General features: G+C 34.8%; 1 protein-coding gene across 1 annotated transcript in view; it reads right to left on the reverse strand.

Moving 5' to 3' along the window:
- The window catches only part of LOC138318905 (muscarinic acetylcholine receptor M1-like), an 84,490-nt gene extending 71,146 nt beyond the window's left edge, over window positions 1-13,344 (reverse strand). Inside the window, exon 1 of the mRNA XM_069261715.1 lies at window positions 12,863-13,344. The gene's annotated coding sequence lies outside the window, so the exon portion shown is untranslated. The remainder of the gene's footprint in view (window positions 1-12,862) is intronic.
- Window positions 13,345-16,478: the final 3,134 nt, after the last annotated feature.

Consider the following 16,478-nt stretch of genomic DNA (forward strand, 5'->3'; position numbering starts at 1 on the left):
TTTCAAAGTCATTTTTAAATCAAGGACGATGTCTTTAATCTAAAAGTATTCAACATTAATGTGTGTTGTCATCAACCTTTATTGGTTTTTGGAAAATTATTGTTGAAGCTTATAATTTGAAGTTATTATATTTTGGCCTCTATTCGGAGTCAGCAAATCAGTGAAACTTGCCTGATGAGCAAACCGTTTGTATTGTTTGCTTTGGTATGGAGATACGATGAGACGTTCGACGGTTCGTTCAGTAATCAATAGCCTTACTTGATGTATAAAACTGCCATCGATCATGACAATATAATGAATAGGACCCATATAGCAATGAACGTCTTGCGTTTCTATACACTGACAGTAAAATATAACTGGCATGTACCTATTATTTCTTCGTTCAAGTCTAGATAGAAAGGGTAATATCACAAGGAAATTAAGACGTAAAATAAATGCAGCCCCAGAAAAGCTGTCGATTTCACCAAAGGCAATTCATTATCCTAATACTTTCACACTGGAAAATACTCTGTAAATGAACGTTAAAGACACCTGACGAATTTTGATTTGTGCGGAATACTTTACTAACATCATACTGTTGGTGATTTTATTTCATTGTTTACGAGAACGGTAAGGCAGTATTTCTGAAAGCATTATAAAGCCCGGTCTTGAAGTTTTGTGGAAATACTATGAATGTCATTCTGGTCGACATTCACACTCATCATCTCCGATTGATCGGCAACTTATTACGTGACATGACGTAATACATTTGCCTTTTATGACACTTTAATGTTCTACAAACTCGAGGTCATGAGTTGCGACTTTTTGCTATAAAGTAGATTTCTCTCACTTGGTGATGATACCAAGTATCGTTGGACATCTCCATAAAATCGTTAGATGATAAAATGGCTTACAACCTTACTTTGACCAAACGCATTTCATTTTTACCTATACACTAAAATAATTTTGAGTGCTTCACTACCATGGACGGGGAAAGGATAATGTTTTATATTAACATTAACAGTTGGAGGCTAAGAAGCATTTTTCCATCACAGTTGATTGTGTTGATTGATGTATCCTCATTGTTGGTGTTGTATCGTAAAGCAACTTAGTATTTGCAAAGACTTATTGAGCTTATGTTTCTGTTAAAATTCCTTGGGACAAGACACGTAACCTCTCTCTCTCTCTCGTCTTCTAGAGTCCTAGCTATGTACCCCCTGATCCCCTTCCTTGACAACCGTGGAACTACACTTCATGCCTGTATGCATAATAATGACAAACAAAACTTAAAAGATTGATTTCCGTGAAAAAGTCAATAGAACGTGATGTTTCTTTGTTTGTCCGCTAATTGGGATTTACGTAACAGTTCGTCCATCGGTATACTGAAAGCGCCGCTTGGTGGCAAAACTAAGTGTGAATCTCGATGTAGTGTCAAAGCTTCATTTGTTCTGGTGACATTTCAGTTTAGCCTCTGTGAGATGAAGTCACTCTCGGAACAGGTGCGGACAGTGTTATCTCAGGTATCGGTCGAAACAACATAGGGTTCTATCTAAATATTTTCTCAAGTTATCGCCCTTATTTAATTACCAAGCTAAATCTTCAGAAAGGTATTAATAATTTTGTGGCTCTTCGATAGGAAACTTTCTTTGTTTATTCTGGAATCCAGTTGTTCTCTGATGATAAATTGTCTATGTTTTACTTTACCAATAAATCGATAGCAACATCTGTTGAGATAAGAAGTTGACTATAACCATAGTACATGACGTGTGAAATATTGACTTAATTACGCTCTATCAATTATAGTAGACTCTATCAAAATAGACTGTAATGCAAATAAATCCTGTGTCGGGACTGAACTGGAATGGTGCTGTTCAGTTGATTTGTTCCTGTCTAAGCTATAACGGACACGAAATAAAACATAAATGTCCAACATGGTTATCGATGATCAGGAAAGGAAAAAAACATATGTAAATAATAGACCCAGGAGCTGCGCAACAGTCAGCATTCTCTGCTTCATCAATGAAACATAAACTAAAGTCAAATCCTCGAAATGTTTCAGTCTCGTCTCGTAGTGTGCTTATATACCTATTGACACAATCTTACTCTCATACCATAAAATATATCACCTTGAGTACAGTTGATATCATCCATTAGAAACGATTCAGGAAGGGTTACCTTGGTGAAATTATGGTTTGATGAAATCAGAATGTTTTAGTTGTTTTTTTTTTCTGGTGGAATGACAATTAAAGCATTACACCATGTTTAGAGAACCAGGATTGTTGCGCTTGCTGAGATAGGGCGAGTGTGAAGTACCGGGGAAAAATCATTGTTAATGTTTGCAGGCTCAAAATTTTTCTAAAATTTATTATTATAAGTTCATGATAGACAAGGCCACAGAAAGAATTATAGACTTACACATTATCCTAGGTCATAGAAAGGATTTGAAGGTGGTATAAAGACGAAAAAATAGGTATAGACCTTTAGCGGGGAGTGTCGACTGTTTTCGAACAGAGGGACATTCTGTGAACACGTCTTGGAATACAAAGAACAGAGAAGAATTAACAACTAAACAGGAGTCGCACATCCGGATGGTTTTACTGAATGTAATTCCGACACATTCATAAAGCTCTTCGAACGACTGGTTACCATAGCTATGCAAAATGGCGACTCGTGTGAGGCGCCTGGTAATATATTTTTAATCATTTCAGACAACCTGACAACCAAGTTCTGACATATATATATATAACAAGGTAAGCAACCGTCCTTTCAAGAATTATCTTTGAAGACATATAGAATTATGAATACTATAATTTGCTGCTGCAGATAGCACAATAGCATATAAAGTTCAACAGGGGAAACGTCTGATTTCCGGAATGTTAAACATGTCAAAAATGTTTACATATTGCAAACCTTGTAAGCTGAGGTCATAAACCTGTATAGATGGACATGTTTACGTGGTGTAACCGTCCCTATAGGACTAAGCCCGAGCTAGTACTCTCTGGTATGTTGGAACGAGTACCCAGCCCGAGCTAGTACTCTCTGGTATGTTGGGACGAGTATCCAGCCTCAGGTGACCCGGAAATGTTTACGTCATTTGTCAGTTTGGTTCGAACTTTTCATCATGTATTATTGTTTGCTTTCAAGTATTTCACTTTAGTGACCAGGTTCATCAGCATTCCTTACCGGAATTCCTTAACGTAAATTCTGCAGGAAACCATTTACGAAGTTAGGAAAGCTCACTAACTGACGTTTTGTCTTTAACTTTTCTAATGCTTTTCTACTGATGACTTTAAAGTTAAATGAGCCTGAAAGTTCAGGAACCTTGATGAAACTGGGCTAAGACCAACTTCATATTTGTCGTCTTATTTGATGAGTTATCATACAAATCTATACTTACAGTTTGCTTGTATAGAATTGGAGTTTGTGTTGCGATTTTATAATTCTCATTACGAATGTCGAATATCAGGCCATCACTTGTGTTGAAATCAGCTATTCATTAACGTCGCTGTGTCAGTCTGTTCACTCAAACATGTGGCCTAGGTTGAAATCACCGAACAGTCCATAATATTATGAAGACTTTTACAGGAGTTTATGGAGGATTTGAATTCTCCATGTGAATATAATGTTTACTTCAATATGCAAACTCCAACAGCTACTATCACAAGAACGTTTATGATTGTAACACGTATCGTATGGAACATGCCCAAACAGAAAGTTTATAAACAGTTATAACTTTGTTTAATTTCAGCCCAGATGCAGTGTACTTAATTAACATCATTTACTACCAATTAGAGGCTTACTTACCACTATAAAAATCTATTGATTAAAGAAGTCAAAGTAGTAACAATCTTGTAAGGTTTAAAGTTCAGTTGCCTTTAGAAAGAAATAAAAAATGACATTAATCGTTAATAAAACATCGCCTAATCTGACTGCTGCACAGCTGTTGCTATGGTTGATTGTGACGTCATTACTTTTGTTTTAAACACAATCTGTTGTATATGTCATATTTTTATGTATACGTTGGTACTCTCCTATTTATACAAAGGTATGCTGAAGTATTTAATATAGTGTAATTTGAGAAGACATGTTAATCCTACTGTTCATACGTAAAAACGATAATCGGCATCGATATTTGTTATTGACACCACACAGTCGACGCTGTTCGATACTACTCTTGTCTGACATGTGTTTTTCGCATGATTGATACTGATTGCATATACAAAGATATGCATGCGACCTCGATAAAATAAAGATATCAATTTTTTATGGGTAGGCTGTTGATATTTTAGACTAAAGCTCTTTTGAAGACTATAGTAAACGTTGACGTGAAATGTGGATCTTAAGAGTTATTTTTCAGGACTAGTTCGTCAATAAAACAACATTACAGTCAACAGGAACACTTTCCTCTTGGATTCGTAATACAGTCGTATTATATTAACTTTTATTTTATTAATCATGATATCTAATTGAAACCATCCTCAATTATCGAGGATGAATTGAAACCTACTAAGAAAACTTTTTCATTCAAAATATGAAAGTAATATGCATAGTACCACGCAAGTATTCATTCCACACACCACATAAGTCATTTTAATAAGATCTTGAATTTTCTTTTTCTAATTTTTCTCTTTTTATTTAAGCATTGATAAATAGCGGATTCTCACAAAAGTTTGCAAACAATTTTTTTTTCATAACCCGATAAAATAAAAAAATAGTGACATCAATACTTATAATTAATTTTATACTCTATTTGATAAAATGAAGTATGTTTAAATGTAACATTATAGTGGTTTTTCAAGGGATTCTTTTTTTCCGAATCAATACGCAACGTCAATGTCTCTATTGTGACGTCACGATAACGTCGGGGTTTCGCGCCATTCTCGGATTTTTTTTTCATAGTGGTATGCAAAAAAAATATTGGCCAATCAGAAAGCCAGGTTTTGTATGAAAACAAAGAAAAATTAATTATATATGAATGAACACGTCTTTCCATAAAACATGTGCATTACATTATTCATAAGTTTAAATCATAGGTTTCGTCATCAAATGTATTTTAGATATGACAAAATATTAAACAAGATCTAAGCAATATATGCTACCTACCTTTCAAGACTTTCAATTACTATGATGGTTACATTTTAGTTCATTACATAGATTAAATGTAAGTGAATTAAGATCAATTATCTACAGATGATAAAACCAACATAATATAAACTCTTCAAACGAAGCTGTTACCAGCTAGCATATTTAACATGGCACGTGCAAATTCCTCCGCGGTTCATCTGGCTCATTAAAATGCTTGACATGATGCTGATTTCTTTACATGACGCAAGAAAACCCAGATTTTCGTGTCGGTATTTGGAGTCAATGCAAACAGTATCTGTACTTGGCTATGATCAGTGGCTATTCAGTGGTGCTGATGTTGGTCAGGTTGTTGAAAATAAATAGCTTGGTTAGCTTGATTTTGTTTAATGTTTTACTTCATAATTAGTCAACATCTGGCCTAAAACCTATAATCTAACAATGCTTTGAACCTATAACAATATAGAAAACGAGGAGATTGATCATCAACAAAAAAAAATGAAATTTACCCACAGTCATCTTTGACCTCGACGACCAGAAAGTCATGTGTTCGTTTATTTTTTTATTTTTTTTTTAAACTGCAAAGAAGGGATGAGCTATAGCCTTCGGTACAATTTAGTTTCCCTAATACATTGTTTGCTCTCAAATTAAGCGAAAAAATACTTTTACTACATAAAAGAAAAAACGCAACCAGTTCAGAGTTTTACGATAACTCCTGTGAAATGTAAAGGAGGAGACGATTTGTAGATAACATTAATTAAATATTGATTCATGCCCACAGGTTAGTACGTGGATATCAAAAGAACTTTTTATAATGCGTTTAACCATATTGATTCAAATTCGTGCAATAAATCTTCGATAAGGCTTCAACAAGAAGAATTAATTTTCTAATTGGTATTAATGAACTAGTAAGAAGAAACATGGACATACTAGTAAAACATACATCGTGTACCTATGACCTATAATCATAAAATCAGAATTTACGGCAGGATTTGTTTTTTGAGAGTGTTTTCACCCACGTTCACCATATATTTTATAAAAGTACCTCAATCTCCACAGAACACAGTACAGCGATAAATAACGCGGACACCATAATATATATAGGTTATTAGTAAATCATCTTAATGTGGCGCTCATTGCACACACCGTCAAGTATTACAGGAGTTACCCCGGAGGAAACAAACTCTTAAATTACACCAATAGAGTAAAGGTTGGAGTGAATTCGGTTTCTGATGTTGATGTTTTTTCCAAACATTATTTGAGTTGATATTATATTTTATTGTTTTTCCATACTTTTTTTTCTGCCAAAGGCACACGAATGCACAACCAAGGCTGCTTGTTAGAGTAACTTTGACCTGTCGAGGAAGCATATAGTCTTTGTCACATAATAAACCCGCTATCCTTTCTTTGTGTATCGTAATGAAATTTGACGTACGCGCTTCTCCTTGTGAAGTTCCTTATTACACACTATGACTATGTAAATTAACTTTTCTGGCTCAAAGGCTTTCTGCACTCCTGCGACATTAATTGCTGCTGCGCTTGATGACATGGACAAAATACGGTCTCTGCGGTGCCCAAACTAGATTATATCGTATCAATATTTTAATGTCTCCTGAGAAGTTATCGGCATGACAAAGAACGCCAGCAACACGGAATAGCACGACAGTCAAGCTATAGACTTACCATTGTACGGCGGACGTGATGGTCTGTACCGAAATACAGGTCGGCTGATATATAACATAAACCTACTACCATCAAACCAACTTTATGATATGTGGAGAAGTAGCTTTCAAATCATGTAACATGTCGTAGCGTTACTTACCATTTAATAAAAGTAACGTCTTACCTTATTACATTTCAACATGCAATAGATTAGGCTATTCTGTGTGATGTTTTAGTAGCGTGTTTAAATAAGCCACTATTGTCTGGAGATACATACGTTAGATAGAAAAATTATTATTTTTATGAAATGATTTATACGATGTAATATGTATGACACTTCTACAAAAACGATTGATTGATTGAGTAATGAAAGGGTTTTGGATAATTAACCAAACGGTAAGTCGTGTATGGGCTCCTGGATGAAAAGAGCATTTGTTAGGACAAATATAGTATGTATCGCCATGTAGAATAGGGCAGTCATAATGCATTATTGTGCCTCATTTATCCCAGTGTCGATAAACAAATGACACTGCAACTACACATTCTCTGTCAAATAATGTATTGGCATATATTTCCAATTTGAAAATTAAAATGCATCTGGAATATCAATATGGCAGCATACTCAGTTTAAACCATGTTGTTGCATATGCACTCAAGACTGAAAAATATATACCGTATACAGTCCAAATACAAATGACCAAAATATAGCCAATAGTTAATGTCATATCTGTGTTATATATTAAGAAGCTTTTCATACAAAGGCAAACACGCTACAAAGCCATTACACAGGGGTAAAATATCCAAAAGTTCCAACATGGCAAATATCATCGTCATTAGTGAGACAATCAGAACTCAATAGTGATTTAAATATAGGGACAGAATCTAATGATGTATAATAAACAACTCATTGTGAAATACATGTACTATACCATACATACAGGTGAGGTTCACCCCAATCGAGCAGGTCATCATCCAGGTCATTGTATGTTTAGATAACTTTTATTTGCTGACAGGATGTACCATAGCATGTTAGGGACTGGCCGGCGTTAACCAGAGTTCAGTCATCACTTACCGCTTTTTTCTGAAGTTTGATAGTGACTTTTAGTGGCATCAAACAAAGATACTCTGTGATGTGAAAACATGACAAGATACCTCGATCTTCGCTCCTTGCTGACGGATATATAAAAACACTTTGATGGATCGAATTAATTACTCCAACCGTACACTTAAAATAAAAACCAAACCGGTGAGAATCAGATACCGATTGATAACTGTCAGGATTTTACATTGAAAATCAATTTCTATAATGAAGTGTATGTTTCCCGAGCAAGAAATGACACGTATATCGCGAGCTCCACTCTCGTCACGAAGCTCTCACCGAGATTTAGTGAAAATATCAACATATTTTTATCTCGAAAATGGCGTATCAAGATAGAGCGGGTTATCTGTATTTAAATACGTCATCAAACAGTAGGAAGAGGATAAAAGGGAACAATGAAACAATGTAAGCGAATGAAAGATAAGAAGTAAATATTAGTACAGAGACGTAAAGCTTATAGACTTGTCAAATATGAAACAGTGAACTTTAACATATCGAAAACTCTAACTGAATATATAAGTGCAAATATCAATGTATTCACCCGAACTATTAAAACAAAGCTTCACCTCAGAGGAGTGTTTCAGGAATGTTTAGCTAGAAGAGATATTGTAAAACATGGTAAAGATATAAAGCCATACAATGTCTGGTGATATTGTAAAGGGTTTTATCTTAAAATGGGATGGGATAAAAAGTAAAGAAGCAAAGAAATCTTAGATTAAATAATATCTTAAATAATAAATTAAATATAATAATAAACCACAAAAAAAACAAAGAATAGTTGCATCCTTCTTCTGCTATGCGTTCAACAAACAACGAGTGAAAAGACTCTGCCTCTCATTGCTAGTGGGGGGCAGGGTGTCCTTCCCAGTTTCGAAGTCAGAATAACTCCAACCGATGCCTCCTAATTTATACGATAGCCAGCAAAATGTTTACAGAAGGGGCGTCCTTAAATACTATCAGTTCTTTAGAGAATTTTAAGCGGGAATTTCAATGTCACAGTTATCCCATACCAGAAAGAATGACTTGACCAAGAAATTCCTTAACCAAATGCGAAAGAAAAAAGAAGTAACCGACAAAAGGAATCCGATTATAGAGTTTTATACACTGTACAGTTGACGGCCTTTGTCTATGTCGGTGGATTGCACATAAAACAAGAAAGATGGTACCACCTTAAACTGCATGTAACAATACCATTGCAACACAGAAATAATTAGGAACTGCAATCGAACTAACCAAGTGTTAACTGAATACTCAAATCCAAGTTATACTAATGTGGCTATGAAGTCATCTTTGGTCTTGGTTTTTGGCTCTAGTATTACCGATTCTCTTTAATTAAATATTCATAATTATTTTAATGTAAGTATCATTATATTGGCGTAATCAGATTTAAGTGAAATTTGGATTTTGAAGGGGTGTGTGTAATGATAAACTCGTGAACTCGCATTGATTTCTATGTTAAACATAGAATATTTCAAATGCAATGATCACAGTAATATTTCAGCGCAAAACAATTGGCGCGAACATCCTTTAAGCACTAGTACATAAAAATATGTATGTTGACAGAATTATTATACCGAATACTTATTTGTCAAGTACGTTAACCAATCATTACAAATGACATCAACGTCTATGTACACTAACCAATCAATACAAAGGACATCAACGTCATGTACACTAACCAATCATTACAAAGGACATCAACGTCTATGTACACTAACCAATCATTACAAAGAACATCAACGTCATGTACACTAACCAATCATTACAAAGGACATCAACGTCATGTACACTAACCAATCATTACAAAGGACATCAACGTCATGTACACTAACCAATCATTACAAAGGACATCAACGTCATGTACACTAACCAATCATACAAAGGACATCAACGTCATGTACACTAACCAATCATTACAAAGGACATCAACGTCATTACACTAACCAATCATTACAAAGGACATCACTACATTATACAAGACATCAACGTCATACACTAACATATTACAAAGGACATCAACGTCATGTACACTAACCAATCATTACAAAGACATCAACGTCATGTACACTAACCAATCATTACAAAGGACATCAACGTCTATGTACACTAACCAATCATTACAAAGGACATCAACGTCATGTACACTAACCAATCATTACAAAGGACATCAACGTCATGTACACTAACCAATCATTACAAAGGACATCAACGTCATGTACACTAAACATCATCATAGAACATCATACAAGCATCATATGTACACTAACCAATCATTACAAAGGACATCAACGTCATGTACACTAACCAATCATTACAAAGACATCAACGTCATGTACACTAACCAATCATTACAAAGGACATCAACGTCATGTACACTAACCAATCATTACAAAGGACATCAACGTCATGTACACTAACCAATCATTACAAAGGACATCAACGTCATGTACACTAACCAATCATTACAAAGGACATCAACGTCTATGTACACTAACCAATCATTACAAAGGACATCAACGTCATGTACACTAACCAATCATTACAAAGGACATCAACGTCATGTACACTAACCAATCATTACAAAGAACATCAACGTCATGTACACTAACCAATCATTACAAAGGACATCAACGTCATGTACACTAACCAATCATTACAAAGAACATCAACGTCATGTACACTAACCAATCATTACAAAGGACATCAACGTCATGTACACTAACCAATCATTACAAAGGACATCAACGTCATGTACACTAACCAATCATTACAAAGGACATCAACGTCATGTACACTAACCAATCATTACAAAGGACATCAACGTCTATGTACACTAACCAATCATTACAAAGAACATCAACGTCATGTACACTAACCAATCATTACAAAGAACATCAACGTCATGTACACTAACCAATCATTACAAAGGACATCAACGTCATGTACACTAACCAATCATTACAAAGGACATCAACGTCTATGTACACTAACCAATCATTACAAAGAACATCAACGTCATGTACACTAACCAATCATTACAAAGGACATCAACGTCATGTACACTAACCAATCATTACAAAGGACATCAACGTCATGTACACTAACCAATCATACAAAGGACATCAACGTCATGTCACTAACAATCATTACAAAGGACATCAACGTCATGTACACTAACCAATCATTACAAAGGACATCAACGTCATGTACACTAACCAATCATACAAAGGACATCAACGTCATGTACACTAACCAATCATTACAAAGAAATCAACGTTATGTACACTAACCAATCATTAAAGAACATCTAAGTCATGTACACTAACCAATCATTACAAAGGACATCAACGTCATGTACACTAACCAATCATTACAAAGGACATCAACGTCATGTACACTAACCAATCATTACAAAGGACATCAACGTCAGTACACTAACCAATCAGTATAAATAACATCTACGTTAAGTACACTAAACAATCAGTATAAAGAACATCTACGTTAAGTACACTAACCAATCATTATTAAGAACAGCAATGTCATATGTACACTAACCAATCATTATAAAGACCATCTACGTGACTCATAAACAGTTTGACAGAGTGTGTGAAGACTGTCCCTCTATTTCGCCATTGAAATGGTTACATAGTTATCCATTATTGTTGCGGACACTCATATCTGTTGTATATATAATCCTGAAATAGATATGTTGACGTCATCCCGCCATTGGTAACTTCCCAATACTTTTTGTACAGAAACACGTCGTATTATCATATCTCGCTCATTAGGGTTGAGTAATAACAATAGCCTTCACTGATATCAATGGTAAATAAAATAGCTTTCTGATGTGTGGAAAACGTATAGAAATAACCATTATATCTCTCACTACTCACTACCATCCAATATTCTTCATTGAATGTATACGAAAAATATGTTTAGATAGGTATTTATGTTGCTGATAAATTGACTTCTTTTTATGTTATTGTTACGTCCATTTCTCGTGGTATCAAAGACTACATGTATCTTTACTTTTCGTTTCAAACTGGTTCGAATGATTAATTAAGCCCGATGACACACGGAGACTCCATAGCTATGCAAAAAGACGATAGAACAGCAGAATCATTCCGACTAATGCTAAACTACAATCAAGTTTTTCTAAGGCTCGTCAATTATCAGTTGTCATATTCAAAGATAAACTGGAGTAAGCTTTGATTATTTAGTAAGTTTAACTATTGCAAACAGAAAAACAGCCTTGCTTTTAACTTTATCCAATGTTAACAAACCGAACCCCATTTTATTAGCGACAATATCATATTATAGAGATATGACTTCAGTCAGGAGATTAATTGGAAAAGTTATTTCTAAATCTTATTCACATAATCCAAAAATTGTCATTTGTTTTATCGTTGTAAAAGAAACTGGAATAAATTGCCATGATACTTTAATAGGTGTAATAATTAATTCAGTTTTGGTAGAAAAAAAAAAAATGTACCAGTGCAGGGCTAAAAATCCACACAATATTGTATACATAATTTGACCCATGCCAAAACACAATGTCTTTAATATATAGCGATAACTACACCCTTGATGTTTCAACAATAAACAAAGTATTATGTACAAGAGCAATGAGACCAGTCAGGTAAACCGTACGACTGTGAAATAACACAGATTAGTTCATATGTAATAACACAAACACCACGTCCGCCATTATACCTGGATCAATGAGACAAATTGTCATCAAAGATACATCTAAATTAGCGCTTGGAATTAACTTAGTCTTTACATCATATTTTATGGATCCTGTATACTTTACACACAATCAAATTTCTTAATAAAATCAAAACCTGCTGCAGACTGGCATGTTTTAACTGATGCTCCACATCAATTGAAATTCGATATCTGTCGACCCTAATGTAAAGTACTTTGAATTCATTCACAAGTCTGAACAAATATGAAGCGCCTAAGCGGACATTTGGTTATGTGATTTTAATCATTATCGGAGTAGACTGACATGATTATTAAAATGGCAGATATACTTACACACTAGGCGGCGCTTGACAACTTCGTTATCCCTGGTTATCAACTTGTTCATGTTTTGTGTAAATCACATCATTTCCTTCGATAATGGAATAAAATATCTCTTGAAATATATTCTTTTGGGAATTCTATATAGCCGACCGAGCTAATTTAACTATTGCACAACGTATTAACCAATCCGACCATTAATTTCTATATAAATTACATTTCACGTTCAACAAATAGATAGTCCAACTTTAATTTGTTCTGAACTCGGTTATGCGCGCACATCTTGAATAAAACTGACATGCGTCGGTCCAGCGCGTGCCAGGCGCGTGGTGTACTAGCAGTGCTCCGTGAGATCCCCAGGAACGGGTCTAGCAGGACGAGTCTTAATGTACATGGATGCTGCAGTGTTAAGTAGGGGATGTAGCACCAATAATTAAGAGGAAATAAGCAACACTGATAATTACTTCACTCGTTCCATCCCGTGCGCGCGCTGCGGACAACACAAATACACTGACCAAGTACTGGTATGATGACGGCAATGGAGAGTGTGAGGGAAGAGGTAGCAATAGCTCAATGAATTAGATATTGAGAGGTACCTCGATGATTACCCATCAAGATGATAGTAAAGATTTAATTATGTATGATATGGAACTAGCCATGTATGTCGTCATACACACGCGTAGATTGTCAAATTGCATGTGTATACGAGCTGATACATCAAATTTTTTTTTGCTTCGAACTTTTATTTTCATTGATTATGTCATTTTATAAAATGGTTTAAAGCGAGAATTTGCATCATATATCCGTTGAATTGGTCTATTCGTTAATATAAACGTTGATAACTTTTGACAAGCAGTTATGTGTAAGCATATCAAACAATAACACGCTTGTAAGTCAGTCTACAATTCAGAAAGGTCAAAGTCGATGAAGTTTTGGGATCACAAATGTTAACCACATTCCTCGTATTCAAATGATTTTAATGTCAAATCAGAACAAATGACTTGCGAATAAGAACTTTGTTGTTATCATATGTTGTATAGTAGCCCGAAAGACTGCGGAACAAACCAGACTGTTCTATCGAACAAAACTGTCCTTTTCCACGTATATGTTAATGTTTTGTATAAATACATACTACATACTATTTTTTTCGTTATCTTATCTGAATGATATCATCCTGCACACTTATAATATCTAGTAAATAGTTATGTCCGATACTGTGTATCGTCACACTCGTCGGAATTGTTGATTCTATGCGGATTGCATATACTTTCTATATTGGATATTTCCACCTTGAAAACATTGTTTTGAGTTAAAATCAAAGCATCGAGAGAAATATTTATTATTCTAGTCATGACAATTTTATTTCTCCTTAACACCATTGGTCACTGTTCACCATCAAAACATCAATGTATGAGAGCAATACGCTGTCAATTGGACTGAAATTTTCCTCCTCCGGGTTGTCTGGTAAAATTTTACAGTCGTGACAATTCTAGAATAACGTCATTAAGAAGACTATGTTCTATCGTGTGACAATGCAATTAAAGGTAATTAAGAGTATACAATTAAAGCCATTAGGTAGATAGAAGTGCCGGAAATGGCTGCGAATAGCAGACAGGACAGGAAGCAACCAATCAATCAAAAGCCATTTTATTTGCCAAAGATGAAATTTCTGTTGGACTGTTAATCGTAAATCCAATGTAATGGCCACGGGTTCTGGTGCTAGAGAAAGTTGGTGTACCTTACACTTGTATTGGATTTAACCGTACCTCATATACCAGTTGTCACCATAGCAACAATCGGATGTATAACACTCTTGTATTTATGTCATCAATTTATAATACTGCGAATTATGTAAGTAATAAAACTGTTGGGGGTTTTTCGATAAAATAAAGCTTGTCCAATTTCATTTTTTTTTAATTCCAATTTAAAAAAATATCTAGTCCTTATCCATTCTTTCTCTTGAACAACTAGCCATCATGGCTACCAAATATATCTAGTTGTTTGAGTTGTATTGAGTAATATACCTAAACAATGTTTGAATATTTTATGGACATCTTTGTACGACATTCATTCTCACTCCTAGTTCTCTGTAAGCACGAGTCATATCGAGTTCACTTTGAAATCAATACACTATAGATATTCGAGCTGAGAGACATGCAAAGTTCACGAATCCCCACAGTTCTTACCTTCATGCTGGGTCATATTGTTTTAGAAGCAATCCAAAGAGCATATGTTTATGCAAAGTATGTCTTTATTGCCCTTTAGATCTGAAGCAGTTTAGGTGGTCAGGAAAGTTTTCTTGGCATGAACTAGATTTCAACGCCACGCCCTGACCTTAAATATTACCTGTCTTAACAGAGGACCTTTCAGTGCATAAAGGATTTTGCAGTTAGTGGCACCAGAGAGTATCTTATCAAAACCCTTAAACTTGGAAACGTTACATAACCTGTTAATGTGATAGGTAAAGATTTCCACGTAGTTATTGTAGAAATAGATATAGCATAATATCTATGTCTTGTTTCTGAAAAAACCTACGTTATCCTCATTCATTGTTGGTCAGTAGTTAAGTTCCATTTACCACAATCAAAGTTATATAAATGTTCCTTTTCCAGCTATTGCAATCAAGCAAACAAATGTTCATTTCCAGCTATTGCAATCAAGCAAACAAATGTTCATTTCCATCTATAGCAATCAAGCAAACAAATGTTCATTTTCAGCTATCGCAATCAAGCAAACAAATGTTCATTTCCAGCTATCGCAATTAAGCAAAACAATGTTAATTTCCAGTTACTACAATCAAGCAAACATATGTTCATTAATATATTATCAAGCTTTGATGCAAAAATAAATCAATGGAAAAGTAAAACAAAAATTGCTGAACAATAAGTAAATCACATTAAAAAAATGTATTGATGGAGATTAGCAGTTACAGTACGAGGTAATGTTTACGGAGGTGGTAGTTGATCGACATAATCACTATGGGTATTGTGGAGAGAGTCTGTGGTCATATGTGGTTCCAGTTTCCGTGACGATTTCACGGGGAAAACAAGGATTACAGACCTAGACATAGACAGGTAACTTGAGTTTACATTGAGGTCAATGTATTCTGTTTCGAAACATTGGGATCTATTTTCAGATTTGCAGACCTAGACCTAATATAGACACACTAACCCGTGCTAACTTTGGTGGTGGCTGATCTAAAGCTGACCTAGATTTGTATTGCAGTTGTTATTCATCAATCTAGCTCATTTGAATGTGTGACTTGACCTGAATTTGTGCAAAGAAAGAAGTCCAATCCTCCACAGTACTGCATTATTTCATCTGTTTTCGTCTTTTCTGTCGCTTGTTCTCTTGGTGTCCAAAACGTTATAATTGAATTCGTGTTATACTCTCAAAAAAGAGTTTCATAGGATTTTCTTCAGATGATAATTTGGCTGCAAAATCGGTTTCTTTTGAAAGTCAGATATTTCAATGCACCATTGCATGCGTTGTTTAGTTCAATGTTTACCCTGATGCACTCATTCTAAGAGTCCTCCACTTCTGTTTGGTGATTAAAATCTTTATTATGCGGGTTCCTTTCATCAACAACCTAATTATAATAAATTAAGCCTTTGTGTGATAACGGAGTTAA

The sequence above is a fragment of the Argopecten irradians genome, chromosome 3 (genome assembly GCF_041381155.1).
Source record: "Argopecten irradians isolate NY chromosome 3, Ai_NY, whole genome shotgun sequence".
Taxonomy (NCBI): Eukaryota; Metazoa; Mollusca; class Bivalvia; order Pectinida; family Pectinidae; genus Argopecten; species Argopecten irradians.